At 38.2% G+C, this 20,245-nt stretch overlaps 2 protein-coding genes across 3 annotated transcripts in view; both read right to left on the bottom strand.

The window, feature by feature from the left end:
* LOC141399597 (uncharacterized) overlaps nucleotides 1–20,245 on the bottom strand; it is a 416,271-nt gene that overhangs the window by 128,317 nt on the left and 267,709 nt on the right. The gene's annotated exons all lie outside the window — the stretch shown is intronic.
* Nucleotides 1–20,245, bottom strand: part of LOC141399598 (inositol-trisphosphate 3-kinase A-like) — a 143,778-nt gene that overhangs the window by 117,271 nt on the left and 6,262 nt on the right. The gene's annotated exons all lie outside the window — the stretch shown is intronic.

Here is a 20,245-nt window from a genome sequence, read left to right on the forward strand (position 1 = left end):
CGTGGATTTTTTAAAGAATTTTTTGCAAGGCCTAGCCCAACACAAAGCGTGGATTTTTTAAAGAATTTTTTGCAAGGCCTAGCCCAACACAAAGCGTGGATTTTTTAAAGAATTTTTTGCAAGGCCTAGCCCAACACAAAGCGTGGATTTTTTAAAGAATTTTTTGCAAGGCCTAGCCCAACACAAAGCGTGGATTTTTTAAAGAATTTTTTGCAAGGCCTAGCCCAACACAAAGTGTGGATTTTTTAAAGAATTTTTTGCAAGGCCTAGCCCAACACAAAGCGTGGATTTTTTAAAGAATTTTTTGCAAGGCCTAGCCCAACACAAAGCGTGGATTTTTTAAAGAATTTTTTGCAAGGCCTAGCCCAACACAAAGCGTGGATTTTTTAAAGAATTTTTTGCAAGGCCTAGCCCAACACAAAGCGTGGATTTTTTAAAGAATTTTTTGCAAGGCCTAGCCCAACACAAAGCGTGGATTTTTTAAAGAATTTTTTGCAAGGCCTAGCCCAACACAAAGCGTGGATTTTTTAAAGAATTTTTTGCAAGGCCTAGCCCAACACAAAGCGTGGATTTTTTAAAGAATTTTTTGCAAGGCCTAGCCCAACACAAAGCGTGGATTTTTTAAAGAATTTTTTGCAAGGCCTAGCCCAACACAAAGCGTGGATTTTTTAAAGAATTTTTTGCAAGGCCTAGCCCAACACAAAGCGTGGATTTTTTAAAGAATTTTTTGCAAGGCCTAGCCCAACACAAAGCGTGGATTTTTTAAAGAATTTTTTGCAAGGCCTAGCCCAACACAAAGTGTGGATTTTTTAAAGAATTTTTTGCAAGGCCTAGCCCAACACAAAGCGTGGATTTTTTAAAGAATTTTTTGCAAGGCCTAGCCCAACACAAAGCGTGGATTTTTTAAAGAATTTTTTGCAAGGCCTAGCCCAACACAAAGCGTGGATTTTTTAAAGAATTTTTTGCAAGGCCTAGCCCAACACAAAGCGTGGATTTTTTAAAGAATTTTTTGCAAGGCCTAGCCCAACACAAAGCGTGGATTTTTTAAAGAATTTTTTGCAAGGCCTAGCCCAACACAAAGTGTGGATTTTTTAAAGAATTTTTTGCAAGGCCTAGCCCAACACAAAGCGTGGATTTTTTAAAGAATTTTTTGCAAGGCCTAGCCCAACACAAAGCGTGGATTTTTTAAAGAATTTTTTGCAAGGCCTAGCCCAACACAAAGCGTGGATTTTTTAAAGAATTTTTTGCAAGGCCTAGCCCAACACAAAGCGTGGATTTTTTAAAGAATTTTTTGCAAGGCCTAGCCCAACACAAAGCGTGGATTTTTTAAAGAATTTTTTGCAAGGCCTAGCCCAACACAAAGCGTGGATTTTTTAAAGAATTTTTTGCAAGGCCTAGCCCAACACAAAGCGTGGATTTTTTAAAGAATTTTTTGCAAGGCCTAGCCCAACACAAAGCGTGGATTTTTTAAAGAATTTTTTGCAAGGCCTAGCCCAACACAAAGCGTGGATTTTTTAAAGAATTTTTTGCAAGGCCTAGCCCAACACAAAGCGTGGATTTTTTAAAGAATTTTTTGCAAGGCCTAGCCCAACACAAAGCGTGGATTTTTTAAAGAATTTTTTGCAAGGCCTAGCCCAACACAAAGCGTGGATTTTTTAAAGAATTTTTTGCAAGGCATATTATCCGCAGTGGTAGATAAAATTATCGACAGTGGTAGATACAACTATCCGCAGTGGTGAAAAAATTATCCGCAGTGGTGGACAAAATTATCCGCAGTCCTGGATAACATTATCCACATTGGTGGATAACATTTTACTTTGCTGGATCAAATTATCTACTTTGGCGGATAAAATGATGGATTTTAGTAGATAAAATTATCCTCTATTTTGGATAAAATTATCCACTTTAGTGTGTAAAATTATCCACTTATGTGGATAAAGTTATTCAGTTTGGTGGATAAAATCTTCCGCCTTGGTGGATAAAATTATTTAACTTGGTGGACAAAATTACCCACCTTGATGGATAAAATTATTCACATTTTATTATAACTCTTGTGGATAATTAATGTACTTCGGAGGTATAATTACTCTAATTGTCTGCTTTATTCATCTACGCTGGCGGGTAATTTATCCACGTTGTCGGAATATTTATCCCACGTTGTGTGGTCATTTATCCACCAAATAATTTCCCCTCTTTCCAAGAAGATCTTAACGTTCCTGAGACACACATTTCGTTCCTAGTGTACCAAACTAATGTCCCTGTCACCTTGGATCACCTGTAAAACGAAGAACCATAAAAGAACACACACACATTCACCCAACACTAACCAGATCTGTCAACCTGTCTGCCATGCCATCCATGGCTTATCTGTGGGTGAACATTTATCGCTGCTAAATTCATGAATGCCACAGAGACACACTCCGTATGAGCGGCGGAGTAAATGATCAAGACACAACAGCTGCATGCACATGGTGTCGTATCGTTTTAATGTTAACTTGGAGCAACAAACAGACAGCGAGCGAGTTAGCCGGCTCAAAAGCATTTGGCACAAGTGCTGGAATGTTATGCAAAATATTCGAGGAGTGTGAGTTTTTCAGTTTTGCTTTATGATTTATAAAGCCACCAATTGGGGGTGAATTTTTTGGTCTTGCTGTGTCTGTTTCCTTTCCTTGGAAATGAGGCGAAAATATCTTGTGTGAATAGGAATTTTGGTACAAACATTTTACCAACACTTGTCCAAATTTAATAGGCCCACAATTTATGATGATGTGTCTTTAAATGGCTGCGGTATGATCGCTCCCAAGGTGCAGTTTATACACAAACTTATTAGCATAAATTTTCATATACAAAACTAGTTGGAGATTTCGTGGAATGAATGAAGATTTATATGTAGAGATTATGGTATGGAAGTGGTCGAAATTTGAATACACGTCAACGCGAACAGCAGAGTCTGAAATGGATAAAATAAAGGTAAATGAGGTTTCAGTCAAGAATACCAAGACAATAGTCCAGTAACACGGTACTAACTTTCTTAGTTGGCAACATTTCCCGAGACAAGACACGTACCAAATGTCGATAAAGATACTCGGACGTTCCTAAAATGACCGTTAGATGGAGCAAATTTAACAAATCGATATGGTAGGTATTTCCACTTATTGCCAAATGTGAAAGATTGGTAACATTGGTAGAGTTGTGCCTCGGATAACAGCAGAATAATATGGTAACAGGATAGCATCTATTTCGTTAGCAAATCGTGCCTGCAAACCCATAAATACCCTACTGGGTATAATAAAAAAATAATAAAAATATTTTTTAAAGAACTACGTCTAGAAAAATATTTTTCAAAAACCAATCTTTTGAAAAAATCCTTGAAAAATATATTTTTAAATATGGAAATATTTAACAAAAATATGAAAAACAGTTTTTACAAAAAAATATGAAAAAAAAATATATTTTTTAATATCAAAAATATTTTTTTAGATCGCCCGCCCTTTGAAAAATATAAAAAAATCCTGAAAAAAAAATTTAGTATCAGAAATATTTAATGCAAAATACGAAAAACATTTAACAAATAATATAAAAATATTTTTAAAAAAAATATATTATTTTTTCATATAATTATACTTTTATAATTGTTTAATAAAAATATTTTTTGAAAAACTATGTCTAGAAAAATATGTTTTAAAAAATGTATGGTCTGTTCCAAAACCAGCAAGAATCTACTGATTTTTGCGACTATGAAAATTGTTCCTTTATGATATCGAAAAAAATAATAGTTAATTGCGGTTCTGGAACTGAGCAATAGAATATATTTAACAATAAATATGAAAAAAAAAAATAAGAAAAATATTTCTCAGAAATAACAAGTAAAAAGTCGTTAAGTTCGGCCGGGCCGAACTTTTTATACCCTCCACCATAAAATAGTCTTAATTAAAATGGAATAATTAGGGTCCTTTCACAATTTTAGGTGGAACAACTTTTCGACAATGGATAGACTCCTACTGCCTCCCACTATTGCTTAAATTACACTGTGAACACAAATGTTGGGGCAGATATAATTCATTTTGGAGATGAAAGCCTTTGGTGTTTGTATATTAAAAACCCCGAAGGACAGATGCGCCGTGAGTCGAACTTCCGCGTTATGGCGTGATGAAGTTTTTGCAAGAGACCCTGTAAGCCATAATGAATTAGCATTATATCTTTGTTTGTTGTTTTTGTAGAGCACTTAAGCAACAGTGAACAAAGATATAACGCTAATTCCGGATGGCCCACGCGAAAGTTCGACCCACGGCGGATCTGTCCTTCGGGGTTCATAATATACTCACCAAGGCCTTTCTTCCCCTAGAGGAATTTTCCGTGCCCCAGACTTTCACCTCCATTTTGTTGCACAGTGTTATCTAATCTAATCTAAAAAATGTGTTCAGCTAGGTGAAAGGTACCACCAACGAGGCTATATCAAAGAGTCAACCTATCATTAAATATTTTGGCGGAAAAGTTTTATAGCTGCAGGGAACTTCAAGAGTCAAATTGAGGGTTGTTTCATCAAAACAATGTAGACCCTCAAAAATGGGCCCATGTAGACGAATTTTAGTGAAGAAATTTCGTGACCACTGAAAATTACCGCAAATCTGGAGGTACAGTTATATGGGGGGATATATCAAAACATGGACCTATATTGACGATTATTTTTGAATAGACAAAATTGTAGCTAAAATTCTAAAAATACCGATCATTACAGCTAGTTCGGTTGAAAATTGCAGCTAAAATTCTCAAAATACCGAAAATCGGGAGATACGGATATATGGGGGCTATACCAAAACATGGACCAATGTTGACGATGTTTCGTTGGAGATGTTTTATGACCACTGAGAACCTCAAACGGCAAATTACAGGTAGTTCAGTTAAAAATTGTAGCAAAAATTCTCGAAATACCGAAAATCGGGAGGTACCGATATATGGGGGCTATACCAAAACATGGACCTATGTCGACGATGTTTCGTGGAAATATTTCATGACCACTGAGAACCTCAAATGGCAAATTACAGCTAGTTCAGTTTAAAATTGTAGCTAAAATTCTCAAAATACCGAAAATCGGGAGGTACGGTTATAAGGGGGCCATACCAAAACATGGACCTATGTTGACGATGTTTGGTGGAGATGTTTCGTGGCCATTGGGAACCTCAAATGTCAAATTGCAGATAGTTCGGTTATAAATTGTGACTAAAATTCTCAAAATACCGAAAATCGGGAGGTACCGTTATAATGAGACTATACCAAAACATGGACCTATGTTGACGATGTTTGGTGGATATATTTTATGACCACTGAGAACCTCAAATGGCAAATTACAGCTAGTTCGGTTAAAAAGTGTAGCTAAAATTCTCAAAATACCGAAAATCGGGAGGTACCGATATATGGGGGCTATACCAAAACATGGAATTATGTTGACGATGTTTCGTGGAGATGTTTCATGACCACTGAGAACCTCTAATGTCAAATTGCAGATAGTTCGGTTACAAATTGTGGCTAAAATTCTCAAAATACCGAAAATCGGGAGGTACCATTATATGGGGACTATACCAAAACATGGACCTATGCCCATATCCTTTGGGATATAAGTTTGTTGATCACTAGGAACCCTAAGTGCCAAATTATAGCTAATTCGGTTTGCAAATGTGGCGAAGAACGTCAAAATACCTCAAATCCTAGGGTATACCAAAGAGTGGACCGATATATACCATCTTCGAACTTGACCTGCCTATGGAAAAAAAGACCCTCGGGTGCAAAATTTCAGCACTCTATCTCAATTATTGCGGACGCTAGAGTGATTACAACAGACGGACAGACGGACATGGCTAGATCGTCTTAGAATTTTATCCTGATCAAGAATATATATACTTTATAGGGTCGCAAATGATTAGTTCGATGTGTTACAAACGGAATGACAAACTTAATATACCCTCCATACTATGGTGGAGGCTATAAAAAATATTTTTTGAAAGACCACGCTGTAAAAATATTAAGGGCCTGTTTCACTATGTCGAAAGAAAATGAATGCGAACGCAAAACACCTAAACTTTGCTTTTCATGGTAATATTGACTTTTTTTAAAACAGCAATTTTTTATGCTGAGCTTTGAAAACTATTGTTTAACCACATTTTACTGATCTACTGGATTACTAGATTGTTTCAATAGAACTTTATTCTGAACAATTATTTCCTATTTTCCAACTCCTTGAGGGCTGGGCTGGATTTTATGATATTGATGGCACCGTTTAAGGAATCGTAACTTTGAGAGTTACAAACCGAATGACAAACTTAAAACACCATCCACATTATTATGCACCCCTCAAAGAGACTCCAACGACCTACATAAGAAACCATTTTTATATCCCCACTTATTTTAGTAAAGACTTCACTATATAATATTTGCATTAATTTTTTTATTCAAATGGAACGTCTTAATCTCCCGCTGTTGCCCATTTATCGTTTAACTATAAAGACGGGCCACCTTTTAATCGTAAATTCCCATTGACATTTTCAAATGAAACATATTTATTTGTGGCAGTTTTTTTGTAGTGGTCAAGTTGCCATCTATGCCCCAGTATAAATTCTCGATGCTTGAAGGCGGCCAGCACTTTGGGAGGCGCCATCATCACCAACACAAAATTGCTGGAAAGTAATGCACAGGTTGTAAAGATGATTAACATACACAGAAAGAAACTTGGTAGGTGTAATGAAAGTTCTGAAAGTACTACTGAGTACTACTGACTAATCATCTAAGAGAAGACTAGTTGATCTTTCATGAGAAAATCAAATTATCTTCTTTGAGAAACTCAACTGACCTTCCATGAAAAAGAAAACCAATGGGTCTTCTTATACAAAACCATTTGGGTTCACGAAACCAATTGAACTTCTAAGAAAAAAACAAACTGGTCATCTATGAGAAGAGCAACTGGTCTTCTATAAGAAGATCATCTGTTTTCTGTGAGAAGCCAAACTGGTATTCTCTGAGAAGAATATAGGAACGTACAAAGGTACGGATGTAAATTATCTTCAAATGGATTACCTTATCGTATTTCCCATTATGACGTTAGTTGAGTGTCTAGTCTTAGACAGGTATGAAATTTGTAAGATTTAGGACTTAAGTGTCCTTAAGTGTGGAACAATCCATGTGCTCAACGTGTATTATAACCGTAAGTATTCTCGACGCAGTTGAGCAGGCCATGGAATGCCTTAAATGACGCCACGTTTAAGAAAAAAGTTGGTTACTTTCGTTTGTTAGTTACAAACATTCAGGTTTAGGTCTCGAATAGCTGGAGAATCACCAAGAAACACGGTACCAACTTTCGTGGTTGGCAACATTTCCTCAGTCAAGACACTAACCTTATGCCGATAAAGATACTGTTCCGGAAATTACAACTAGATGGCAATTTTGATGTTATGTTTTGTTGCTGAATGTGAAAAATTGGAAAGTTTTGTATAAGGTTCTGTCTATGGTATCAAGAGAACAACCTAGTAACTGTACAAATATTGGCTAAATTCAACTTGTATTTCCCACTGATAAATAGCTTTACAAGAGATAATAAACCCAAAGCTTAGCTCGCTCTTAGATAGCAATAGTAATCTGATACTAGGGGTCTTGAATGCACACCAAGGGCTGTGACATTCCACTTGTCTTAGCTAAACCTGGATTGAAAGCTATCAGAAGTTTTTTATATTTTTTTCATCAACAGACAAATGAACTTCATGCCTGGTCTTTGGAGGAATCTAAGGTCAGCAAGAATAAATTTATTAAAGAACTTTAAACTGTATGCAAGTGGAGATTTATTTAAGAATCTTTAGAGGACTCATAGAGCACCCCAAGCGTGGATTTATAAAAGAATTTTAGTGGGCTCGAAGAGCACCCAAACGTGGATTTATTAAAGAATCTTTGGAGGAATCAGAGAGCGCCCCAAGCGTGGATTTATTAAAGAATCTTTAGAGGAATCAGAGAGCGCCCCAAGCGTGGATTTATTAAGGAATCTTTGGAGGAATCAGAGAGCGCCCCAAGCGTGGATTTAATTACGAATCTTTAGAGGAATCAGAGAGCGCCCCAAACGTGGATTTATTAAAGAATCTTTAGAGGAATCAGAGAGCTCCCCAAACGTGGATTTATTAAAGAATCTTTAGAGGAATCAGAGAGCGCCCCAAACGTGGATTTATTAAAGAATCTTTCGAGGAATCAGAGAGCGCCCCAAACGTGGATTTATTAAAGAATCTTTCGAGGAATCAGAGAGCGCCCCAAACGTGGATTTATTAAAGAATCTTTAGAGGAATCAGAGAGCGCCCCAAGCGTGGATTTATTAAAGAATCTTTAGAGGAATCAGAGAGCGCCCCAAGCGTGGATTTATTAAAGAATCTTTAGAGGAATCAGAGAGCGCCCCAAGCGTGGATTTATTAAAGAATCTTTAGAGGAATCAGAGAGCGCCCCAAGCGTGGATTTATTAAAGAATCTTTAGAGGAATCAGAGAGCGCCCCAAGCGTGGATTTATTAAAGAATCTTTAGAGGAATCAGAGAGCGCCCCAAGCGTGGATTTATTAAAGAATCTTTAGAGGAATCAGAGAGCGCCCCAAGCGTGGATTTATTAAAGAATCTTTAGAGGAATGAGAGAGCTCCCCAAGCGTGGATTTATTAAAGAATCTTTAGAGGAATCAGAGAGCGCCCCAAGCGTGGATTTATTAAAGAATCTTTAGAGGAATGAGAGAGCTCCCCAAGCGTGGATTTATTAAAGAATCTTAAGAGAATCAGAGAGCGCCCCAAGCGTGGATTTATTAAAAAATCTTTAGAGGAATCAGAGAGCGCCCCAAGCGTGGATTTATTAAAGAATCTTTAGAGGAATGAGAGAGCTCCCCAAGCGTGGATTTATTAAAGAATCTTAAGAGAATCAGAGAGCGCCCCAAGCGTGGATTTATTAAAAAATCTTTAGAGGAATCAGAGAGCGCCCCAAGTGTGGACTTATTAAAGACTCTTTAGAGGAATTAGAGAGCGCCCCAAGCGTGAATTTATTAAAGAATCTTTAGAGGAATCAGAGAGCGACCCAAGCGTGGATTTATTAAAGAATCTTTAGAGGAATTAGAGAGCGCCCCAAGCGTGGATTTATTAAAGAATCTTTAGAGGAATCAGAGAGCGCCCCAAGCGTGGATTTATTAAAGAATCTTTAGAGGAATCAGAGAGCGCCCCAAGCGTGGATTTATTAAAGAATCTTTAGAGGAATCAGAGAGCGCCCCAAGCGTGGATTTATTAAAGAATCTTTAGAGGAATCAGAGAGCGCCCCAAGCGTGGATTTATTAAAGAATCTTTAGAGGAATCAGAGAGCGGCCCAAGCGTGGATTTATTAAAGAATCTTTAGAGGATTCAGAGAGCGCCCCAAGCGTGGATTTAGTAAAGAATCTTTAGAGGAATCAGAGAGCGCCCCAAGCGTGGATTTATTAAAGAATCTTTAGAGGACTCATAGAGCTCCCCAAGCGTGGATTTATTAAAGAATCTTTAGAGGACTCATAGAGCTCCCCAAGCGTGGATTTATTAAAGAATTTTAGTGGGCTCGAAGAGCACCCAAACGTGGATTTAGTAAAGAATCTTTAGAGGAATCAGAGAGCGCCCCAAGCGTGGATTTATTAAAGAATCTTTAAAGGAATCAGAGAGCGCCCCAATCGTGGATTTATTAAAGAATATTTAGAAGAATCAGAAAGCGAACGAACGAATCTTTAGAAGAATCAGAGAGTGCCCCAAGCATGGATTTAGTAAAGAATATTCAGAGGAATCAAAGAGCGCCCCAAGCGTGGATTTATTAAAGAATCTTTAGGGGAATCAAAGAGCGCCCCAAGCGTGGATGTATTAAAGAATATTCAGAGGAATCGGGAGAGCGCCCCAAGTGTGGACTTATTAAAGACTCTTTAGAGGAATTAGAGAGCGCCCCAAGCGTGAATTTATTAAAGAATCTTTAGAGGAATCAGAGAGCGACCCAAGCGTGGATTTATTAAAGAATCTTTAGAGGAATTAGAGAGCGCCCCAAGCGTGGATTTATTAAAGAATCTTTAGAGGAATCAGAGAGCGCCCCAAGCGTGGATTTATTAAAGAATCTTTAGAGGAATCAGAGAGCGCCCCAAGCGTGGATTTATTAAAGAATCTTTAGAGGAATCAGAGAGCGCCCCAAGCGTGGATTTATTAAAGAATCTTTAGAGGAATCAGAGAGCGCCCCAAGCGTGGATTTATTAAAGAATCTTTAGAGGAATCAGAGAGCGGCCCAAGCGTGGATTTATTAAAGAATCTTTAGAGGAATCAGAGATCGCCCCAAGCGTGGATTTATTAAAGAATCTTTAGAGGAATCAGAGAGCGCCCCAAGCGTGGATTTATTAAAGAATCTTTAGAGGAATCAGAGAGCGGCCCAAGCGTGGATTTATTAAAGAATCTTTAGAGGAATCAGAGATCGCCCCAAGCGTGGATTTATTAAAGAATCTTTAGAGGAATCAGAGAGCGCCCCAAGCGTGGATTTATTAAAGAATCTTTAGGGGAATTAGAGAGCGCCCCAAGCGTGGATTTATTAAAGAATCTTTAGAGGAATCAGAGAGCGCCCCAAGCGTGGATTTATTAAAGAATCTTTAGAGGAATCAGAGATCGCCCCAAGCGTGGATTTATTAAAGAATCTTTAGAGAAATCAGAGAGCGCCCCAAGCGTGGATTTATTAAATAATCTTTAGGGGAATTAGAGAGCGCCCCAAGCGTGGATTTATTAAAGAATCTTTAGAGGAATCAGAGAGCGCCCCAAGCGTGGATTTATTAAAGAATCTTTAGAGGAATCAGAGAGCGGCCCAAGCGTGGATTTATTAAAGAATCTTTAGAGGAATCAGAGAGCGCCCCAAGCGTGGATTTATTAAAGAATCTTTAGAGGAATCAGAGAGCGCCCCAAGCGTGGATTTATTAAAGAATCTTTAGAGGAATTAGAGAGCGCCCCAAGCGTGGATTTATTAAAGAATCTTTAGAGGAATCAGAGAGCGCCCCAAGCGTGGATTTATTAAAGAATCTTTAGAGGAATCAGAGAGCGGCCCAAGCGTGGATTTATTAAAGAATCTTTAGAGGAATCAGAGAGCGCCCCAAGCGTGGATTTATTAAAGAATCTTTAGAGGAATCAGAGAGCGCCCCAAGCGTGGATTTATTAAAGAATCTTTAGAGGAATCAGAGAGCGGCCCAAGCGTGGATTTATTAAAGAATCTTTAGAGGAATCAGAGAGCGACCCAAGCGTGGATTTATTAAAGAATCTTTAGAGGAATTAGAGAGCGCCCCAAGCGTGGATTTATTAAAGAATCTTTAGAGGAATCAGAGAGCGCCCCAAGCGTGGATTTATTAAAGAATCTTTAGAGGAATCAGAGAGCGCCCCAAGCGTGGATTTATTAAAGAATCTTTAGAGGAATCAGAGAGCGCCCCAAGCGTGGATTTATTAAAGAATCTTTAGAGGAATCAGAGAGCGCCCCAAGCGTGGATTTATTAAAGAATCTTTAGAGGAATCAGAGAGCGGCCCAAGCGTGGATTTATTAAAGAATCTTTAGAGGAATCAGAGATCGCCCCAAGCGTGGATTTATTAAAGAATCTTTAGAGGAATCAGAGAGCGCCCCAAGCGTGGATTTATTAAAGAATCTTTAGAGGAATCAGAGAGCGGCCCAAGCGTGGATTTATTAAAGAATCTTTAGAGGAATCAGAGATCGCCCCAAGCGTGGATTTATTAAAGAATCTTTAGAGGAATCAGAGAGCGCCCCAAGCGTGGATTTATTAAAGAATCTTTAGGGGAATTAGAGAGCGCCCCAAGCGTGGATTTATTAAAGAATCTTTAGAGGAATCAGAGAGCGCCCCAAGCGTGGATTTATTAAAGAATCTTTAGAGGAATCAGAGATCGCCCCAAGCGTGGATTTATTAAAGAATCTTTAGAGAAATCAGAGAGCGCCCCAAGCGTGGATTTATTAAATAATCTTTAGGGGAATTAGAGAGCGCCCCAAGCGTGGATTTATTAAAGAATCTTTAGAGGAATCAGAGAGCGCCCCAAGCGTGGATTTATTAAAGAATCTTTAGAGGAATCAGAGAGCGGCCCAAGCGTGGATTTATTAAAGAATCTTTAGAGGAATCAGAGATCGCCCCAAGCGTGGATTTATTAAAGAATCTTTAGAGGAATCAGAGAGCGCCCCAAGCGTGGATTTATTAAAGAATCTTTAGAGGACTCATAGAGCTCCCCAAGCGTGGATTTATTAAAGAATTTTAGTGGGCTCGAAGAGCACCCAAACGTGGATTTAGTAAAGAATCTTTAGAGGAATCAGAGAGCGTCACAAGCGTGGATTTATTAAATAATCTTTAGGGGAATTAGAGAGCGCCCCAAGCGTGGATTTATTAAAGAATCTTTAGGGGAATCAAAGAGCGCCCCAAGCGTGGATTTATTAAAGAATCTTTAGAGGAATCAGCGAGCGCCCCAAGCGTGGATTTATTAAAGAATCTTTAGAGGAATCAGCGAGCGCCCCAAGCGTGGATTTATTAAAGAATCTTTAGAGGAATCAGCGAGCGCCCCAAGCGTGGATTTATTAAAAAAAGCGTGAATTTCATAAAGAATCTTTAGAGGAATCAGCGAGCGCCCCAAGCGTGGATTTATTAAAAAAAACGTTAATTTCATAAAGAATCTTTAGAGGAATCAGCGAGCGCCCCAAGCGTGGATTTATTAAAAAAAGCGTGAATTTCATAAAGAATCTTTAGAGGAATCAGCGAGCGCCCCAAGCGTGGATTTATTAAAAAAAGCGTGAATTTCATAAAGAATCTTTAGAGGACTCTTAGAGCTCCATAAGTGTAAATTTCATAAAGACTCTTTAGAGGACTCTTTTTAAATAATCTTTTACGGACTCTAAGAGGAGTTATACTGACTTCTTACGTCAGAAAACTTTCTAAAGACCGTGTATAGGTAGAAGACCTTCTAAATGACTTTTCATGTAAGACGACTTTCCACAAGCTTTCTCAAGTCAGAAGGTCGTCTAAAGATCTGCACAACACAGAAGATCTTTTATATCTTCCATAGTCAGAAGACTTCCTAAAGGATGTCTACACCCAGAGGACCTTCTAAAGTCCTCCTATAATTAAAAGACCTTCTTAAAGCGAAGGAAGTTCTGAAGATCTGCTCAAATCAGAATCAAAAGTCTTCTATAGGCAGAAGAAGGCATTTCAGGGTACTTCCCAGGTCAACAGACCTTCAGAAGGTCGTCTATAATCAGCAGACCATCGGAAGGTCTTCTATAGTCAGAAACCTTCAAAGGTAGGAGTTCTTCTAAAAGTATTTTCAAGTCAGACGACTTACGACAAGTATTCTCAAGTCAGAAGGCATTCTAAAGATATGCACAACACCGATGATCTATTATATCTTTCATAGTCAGAAGACCCTCTAAAGGACATCTACACCCAGAAGACCTTCTAAAGTCCTCCTGTAATTAGAAGAACTTCTCAAAGTTGAGGGACTTCTGCAGATCAATAAATCAATATATCTACATTAGGTATTCTTAAATCTTAAAACAGTATAAAAGTCGTCTATAGTCAGAAGACCTTTCAGAGTAATTCCCAGCTCAGAAGACCTTAGGAAGCTTTCTCAAATCAGAAGAGCTTCTAAAGGTCAGCACAACCCCGAAGATCTTATAAAGATCATCCATAGTTAGAAAACCCCTTACGAATGAGTGAAGACGACTTCACTCAGAAGACCTTCTAAAATTCTTCTATAACTAGAAGACCTTCTCAAAGCTAAAGATCTTCTATAGTCAGAAAACCGTCTAAAGATGTTCTATAAACAGAAGACGGAAACAAGTGAGCAAAGGCTATAGTCGGGACGAGGCCGACCCTGTGAAAGGGTGCTTCTATAGTCCTTTTCTAAAATAAAGGGTGCTTCTATAGTCCCTTTCTAAAATAAAGGGTGCTTCTATAGTCACTTTCTAAAAGAAAGAGTGCTTCTATAGTCCCGTTCTAAAAGAAAGGGTGCTTCTATAGCCCCTTTCTAAAAGAAAGGGTGCTTCTATAGTCCCTTTCTAAAAGAAAGGGTGCTTCTATAGTCCCTTTCTACAAGAAAGGGTGCTTCTATAGTCCCTTTCTACAAGAAAGGGTGCTTCTATAGTCCCTTTCTAGAAGAAAGGGTGCTCTATAGCCCCTTACTAAAAGAAAGGGTGCTTCTATAGCCCCTTTATAAAAGAAATGGTGGTTCTACAGTCCCTTTCTGAAGGAAAGGGTGCTTCTATAGTCTCTTTCTAAAAGAAAGGGTGCTTCTATAGCCCCTTTCTAAAAGAAAGGGTGTTTCTAAAGTCCCTTTTTGAAGAAAAGGGTGCTTCTATAGTCCCTTTCTAAAAGAAAGGGTGCTTCTATAGCCCCTTTCTAAAAGAAAGGGTGCTTCTATAGCCCCTTTCTAAAAGAAAGGGTGCTTCTATAGCCCCTTTCTAAAAGAAAGGGTGCTTCTATAGCCCCTTTCTAAAAGAAAGGGTGCTTCTATAGTCCTTTTCTAAAATAAAGGGTGCTTCTATAGTCCCTTTCTAAAATAAAGGGTGCTTCTATAGTCACTTTCTAAAAGAAAGGGTGCTTCTATAGTCCCGTTCTAAAAGAAAGGGTGCTTCTATAGCCCCTTTCTAAAAGAAAGGGTGCTTCTATAGTCCCTTTCTAAAAGAAAGTGTTTTCTATAGTCCCTTTCTAAACGAAATGGTGCTTCTACAGTCCCTTTCTACAAGAAAGGGTGCTTCTATAGTCCCTTTCTACAAGAAAGGGTGCTTCTATAGTCCCTTTCTACAAGAAAGGGTGCTTCTATAGTCCCTTTCTAGAAGAAAGGGTGCTCTATAGCCCCTTACTAAAAGAAAGGGTGCTTCTATAGCCCCTTTATAAAAGAAATGGTGCTTCTACAGTCCCTTTCTGAAGGAAAGGGTGCTTCTATAGTCTCTTTCTAAAAGAAAGGGTGCTTCTATAGCCCCTTTCTAAAAGAAAGGGTGCTTCTAAAGTCCCTTTTTGAAGAAAAGGGTGCTTCTATAGTCCCTTTCTAAAAGAAAGGGTGCTTCTATAGCCCCTTTCTAAAAGAAAGGGTGCTTCTATAGCCCCTTTCTAAAAGAAAGGGTGCTTCTATAGCCCCTTTCTAAAAGAAAGGGTGCTTCTATAGCCCCTTTCTAAAAGAAAGGGTGCTTCTATAGCCCCTTTCTAAAAGAAAGGGTGCTTCTATAGCCCCTTTCTAAAAGAAAGGGTGTTTCTACAGTCCCTTTTTGAAGGAAAGGGTGCTTCTATAGTCCGTTTCTAAAAGAAAGGGTGCTTCTATAGTCCCTTTCTAAAAGAAAGGGTGCTTCTGTAGGTCCTTTCTAAAAGAAAGGGTGCTTCTATAGTCCCTTTCTAAAAGAAAGGGTGCTTCTATAGTCCCTTTCTAAAAGAAAGGGTGCTTCTATAGTCCCTTTTTAAAAGAAAGGGTGCTTCTATAGTCCCTTTCTAAAAGAAAGGGTGCTTCTATAGTCCCTTTGTAAAAGAAAGGGTGCTTCTATAGTCTCTTTCTAAAAGAAAGAGTGCTTCTATAGTCCCTTTCTAAAAGAAAGGGTGCTTCTATAGTCCCTTTCTAAAAGAAAGGGTGCTTCTATAGTCCCTTTCTAAAAGAAAGGGTGCTTCTGTAGTCCCTTTCTAAAAGAAAGGGTGCTTCTATAGTCCCTTTTTAAAAGAAAGGGTGCTTCTATAGTCTCTTTCTAAAAGAAAGGGTGCTTCTATAGTCCCTTTTTAAAAGAAAAGGTGCTTCTATAGTCCCTTTCTAAAAGAAAGGGTGCTTCTATAGTCTCTTTCTAAAAGAAAGGGTGCTTCTATAGTCCCTTTCTAAAAGAAAGGGTGCTTCTATAGTCCCTTTCTAAAAGAAAGGGTGCTTCTATAGTCCCATTCTAAAAGAAAGGGTGCTTCTGTAGTCTCTTTCTAAAAGAAAGGGTGCTTCTGTAGTCCCTTTCTAAAAGAAAGGGTGCTTCTATAGTCCCTTTCTAAAAGAAAGGGTGCTTCTGTAGTCCCTTTCTAAAAGAAAGGGTGCTTCTGTAGTCCCTTTCTAAAAGAAAGGGTGCTTCTATAGTCCCTTTCTAAAAGAAAGGGTGCTTCTATAGTCCCTTTCTAAAAGAAAGGGTGCTTCTATAGTCTCTTTCTAAAAGAAAGGGTGCTTCTATAGTCCCTTTCTAAAAGAAAGGGTGCTTCTATAGTCCCTTTCTAAAAGAAAGGGTGCTTCTATAGTCCCTTTCTAAAAGAAAGGGTGTTTCTATAGTCCCATTCTAAAAGAAAGGGTGCTTCTGTAGTCTCTTTCTAAAAGAAAGGGTGCTTCTATAGTCCCTTTCTAAAAGAAAGGGTGTTTCTATAGTCCCATTCTAAAAGAAAGGGTGCTTCTATAGTCCCATTCTAAAAGAAAGGGTGCTTCTGTAGTCTCTTTCTAAAAGAAAGGGTGCTTCTGTAGTCCCTTTCTAAAAGAAAGGGTGCTTCTATAGTCCCTTTCTAAAAGAAAGGGTGCTTCTGTAGTCCCTTTCTAAAAGAAAGGGTGCTTCTATAGTCCCTTTTTAAAAGAAAAGGTGCTTCTATAGTCCCTTTCTAAAAGAAAGGGTGCTTCTATAGTCTCTTTCTAAAAGAAAGGGTGCTTCTATAGTCCCTTTCTAAAAGAAAGGGTGCTTCTATAGTCTCTTTCTAAAAGAAAGGGTGCTTCTATAGTCCCTTTTTAAAAGAAAAGGTGCTTCTATAGTCCCTTTCTAAAAGAAAGGGTGCTTCTGTAGTCCCTTTCTAAAAGAAAGGGTGCTTCTATAGTCCCTTTTTAAAAGAAAAGGTGCTTCTATAGTCCCTTTCTAAAAGAAAGGGTGCTTCTATAGTCTCTTTCTAAAAGAAAGGGTGTTTCTATAGTCCCATTCTAAAAGAAAGGGTGCTTCTATAGTCTCTTTCTAAAAGAAAGGGTGCTTCTATAGTCCCTTTTTAAAAGAAAAGGTGCTTCTATAGTCCCTTTCTAAAAGAAAGGGTGCTTCTATAGTCTCTTTCTAAAAGAAAGGGTGCTTCTATAGTCCCTTTCTAAAAGAAAGGGTGCTTCTATAGTCCCTTTCTAAAAGAAAGGGTGCTTCTATAGTCCCATTCTAAAAGAAAGGGTGCTTCTATAGTCCCTTTCTAAAAGAAAGGGTGCTTCTATAGTCCCTTTCTAAAAGAAAGGGTGCTTCTATAGTCTCTTTCTAAAAGAAAGGGTGCTTCTGTAGTCCCTTTCTAAAAGAAAGGGTGCTTCTGTAGTCCCTTTCTAAAAGAAAGGGTGCTTCTATAGTCCCTTTCTAAAAGAAAGGGTGCTTCTATAGTCCCTTTCTAAAAGAAAGGGTGCTTCTATAGTCTCTTTCTAAAAGAAAGGGTGCTTCTATAGTCCCTTTCTAAAAGAAAGGGTGCTTCTATAGTCCCTTTCTAAAAGAAAGGGTGCTTCTGTAGTCCCTTTCTAAAAGAAAGGGTGCTTCTATAGTCCCTTTTTAAAAGAAAAGGTGCTTCTATAGTCCCTTTCTAAAAGAAAGGGTGCTTCTATAGTCTCTTTCTAAAAGAAAGGGTGTTTCTATAGTCCCATTCTAAAAGAAAGGGTGCTTCTATAGTCTCTTTCTAAAAGAAAGGGTGCTTCTATAGTCCCTTTTTAAAAGAAAAGGTGCTTCTATAGTCCCTTTCTAAAAGAAAGGGTGCTTCTATAGTCTCTTTCTAAAAGAAAGGGTGCTTCTATAGTCCCTTTCTAAAAGAAAGGGTGCTTCTATAGTCCCTTTCTAAAAGAAAGGGTGCTTCTATAGTCCCATTCTAAAAGAAAGGGTGCTTCTATAGTCCCTTTCTAAAAGAAAGGGTGCTTCTATAGTCCCTTTCTAAAAGAAAGGGTGCTTCTATAGTCCCTTTCTAAAAGAAAGGGTGTTTCTATAGTCCCATTCTAAAAGAAAGGGTGCTTCTGTAGTCTCTTTCTAAAAGAAAGGGTGCTTCTATAGTCCCTTTCTAAAAGAAAGGGTGTTTCTATAGTCCCATTCTAAAAGAAAGGGTGCTTCTATAGTCCCATTCTAAAAGAAAGGGTGCTTCTGTAGTCTCTTTCTAAAAGAAAGGGTGCTTCTGTAGTCCCTTTCTAAAAGAAAGGGTGCTTCTATAGTCCCTTTCTAAAAGAAAGGGTGCTTCTGTAGTCCCTTTCTAAAAGAAAGGGTGCTTCTGTAGTCCCTTTCTAAAAGAAAGGGTGCTTCTATAGTCCCTTTCTAAAAGAAAGGGTGCTTCTATAGTCTCTTTCTAAAAGAAAGGGTGCTTCTATAGTCCCTTTCTAAAAGAAAGGGTGCTTCTATAGTCCCTTTCTAAAAGAAAGGGTGCTTCTATAGTCCCTTTCTAAAAGAAAGGGTGTTTCTATAGTCGCTTTCTAAAAGAAAGGGTGCTTCTATAGTCCCTTTCTAAAAGAAAGGGTTCTTCTATAGTCCCTTTCTAAAAGAAAGGGTGCTTCTGTAGTCTCTTTCTAAAAGAAAGGGTGCTTCTTTAGTCCCTTTTTAAAAGAAAGGGTGCTTCTATAGTCTCTTTCTAAAAGAAAGGGTGCTTCTATAGTCTCTTTCTAAAAGAAAGGGTGCTTCTATAGTCCCTTTCTTAAAGAAAGGGTGCTTCTATAGTCCCTTTCTAAAAGAAAGGGTGCTTCTATAGCCCCTTTCTAAAAGAAAGGGTGCTTCTATAGCCCCTTTCTAAAAGAAAGGGTGCTTCTATAGCCCCTTTCTAAAAGAAAGGGTGCTTCTATAGTCTCTTTCTAAAAGAAAGGGTGCTTCTATAGTCTCTTTCTAAAAGAAAGGGTGCTTCTATAGTCCCTTTCTTAAAGAAAGGGTGCTTCTATAGTCCCTTTCTAAAAGAAAGGGTGCTTCTATAGTCTCTTTCTAAAAGAAAGGGTGCTTCTATAGTCTCTTTCTAAAAGAAAGGGTGCTTCTATAGTCCCTTTTTAAAAGAAAGGGTGCTTCTATAGTCCCTTTCTCAAATAAAGGGTGCTTCTATAGTCCCTTTCTCAAAGAAAGGGTACTTCTATAGTCCCCTTCTGAAAGAAAGGGTGCTTTTATAGTCTCTTTCTGAAAGAAAGGGTGCTTTTATAGTCCCTTTCTAAAAGAAAGGGTGCTTTTATAGTCCCTTTCTGAAAGAAAGGGTGATTTTATAGTCCCTTTCTGAATGAAAGGGTGCTTTTATAGTCCCTTTCTGAAAGAAAGGGTGCTTTTATAGTCCATTTCTGAAAGAAAGGGTGCTTTTATAGTCCCTTTCTCAAAGAAAGGGTGCTTGAGGTCTGCTAATAGTAACAAAAATTAATTTTAAATACTTCCTCCCGTAAATTCCTATCAAAAATCTAAATTTTTCTGTGTATCCTGCTTTGTTGTGCTACCCACATTTTGAGTTACAACACCTGCACTACTCGAAACCACATGCATCCAATAAGGCTTTCTTGTGCTGTTGATATCTTTCTTGCCATTTTTTCTCTTTCTAATTCTCTTTCCTGACTTCCTTGAATGCTTGCCGATGGTCGATAAATAAACATTGAAGGCATAATTTGCAACTCCTTGGATTTTTTCCATTCCACCTGAAACTAATGGCCAAGTGTTTGTTGGTCTACGTGTGGCACTCCTTTGAACAACAATAATAGCAGCAACAAACAACAGCGCTAACGACAACAAACTATAAAAGAAATGCCAAATATCCGACAGGTTAATTATGGCTGGCTGCAAAATATTTTCACAGATATATATATTTTTTTTTTGCTGCGTTTGCTTTTGGTTGGCTTTGTTTGTTAGCTGTCCAATAAAAATCAGATCATACCTTAAGGGGGCAATAGGCTTGCTTGACAAATGCATCACAATGGTTGCCGCCAAAAGCGTTGATGCTTTGATGCTGGTGGTGGCAAATATGGAGGCATTGTTCCCGTTGACAGCAAACATGACAATGCTCAGCTTAGAATGGTAATGGGCAAGACAATGTTTTCATTGTTGCTGTTGTTGGTATTTGTAATAAGGCAATTTTTAGCACCTGAAGTTGTGATTTCTTAGACCGGAGGACCATGGAATAAATTCCCTGGGATATGAAAAATAAAAAAGGCACAAATCGAAGATCATTCCTTGGGATTTCCTTAGGGATTAGGGGATGGAATTTGTGAGGGATTTTTTATGAAATATGGTTATGTTGCAAATATCAGAGCAATAAATATTTTGTTTGTATTTTGTTGTTGTTTTATG

This window comes from Musca autumnalis, unplaced genomic scaffold (genome assembly GCF_047663935.1).
Source record: "Musca autumnalis isolate F117 unplaced genomic scaffold, ASM4766393v1 scaffold_3, whole genome shotgun sequence".
Lineage (NCBI taxonomy): Eukaryota > Metazoa > Arthropoda > Insecta > Diptera > Muscidae > Musca > Musca autumnalis.